General features: G+C 56.6%; 1 protein-coding gene across 1 annotated transcript in view; it reads right to left on the bottom strand.

Annotated features, from left to right (window-relative positions):
- The window catches only part of EMH_0037560 (uncharacterized protein), a gene marked incomplete at both ends in the record, with an annotated part of 6,173 nt that overhangs the window by 1,750 nt on the left and 4,158 nt on the right, over positions 1-265 (bottom strand). The gene's annotated exons all lie outside the window — the stretch shown is intronic.

The raw sequence follows: 265 nt of genomic DNA, 5'->3' as shown, positions 1-265 counted from the left end.
CAGCAGCAGCAGCAGCAGCAGCAGCAGGGACAGCAGTACTAGTAGTAGGAGCATTAGCAGTAGGAGAAACAACATAGTAGCAGCAGCAGAAGCAGCAGCAGCAGCTGCTGCTGCTGCTGCTATTCTGCAGCAGCAGCAGCAATTTGCACTGCCTGTAGCTGCAGCAGCAACAGCAACAGCAACAGCAGGAGCAGCACAGCAGCAGCAGCAGCAACAGCAGGAGCAGCAACAGCAGCAACAGCAACAGCAGCAGCAGCAGCAGCAG

Source organism: Eimeria mitis, genomic scaffold (genome assembly GCF_000499745.2).
Source record: "Eimeria mitis Houghton genomic scaffold, Emh_scaff1465, whole genome shotgun sequence".
Taxonomy (NCBI): Eukaryota; Apicomplexa; class Conoidasida; order Eucoccidiorida; family Eimeriidae; genus Eimeria; species Eimeria mitis.
This window is presented reverse-complemented; position numbering and strand designations above follow the sequence as displayed.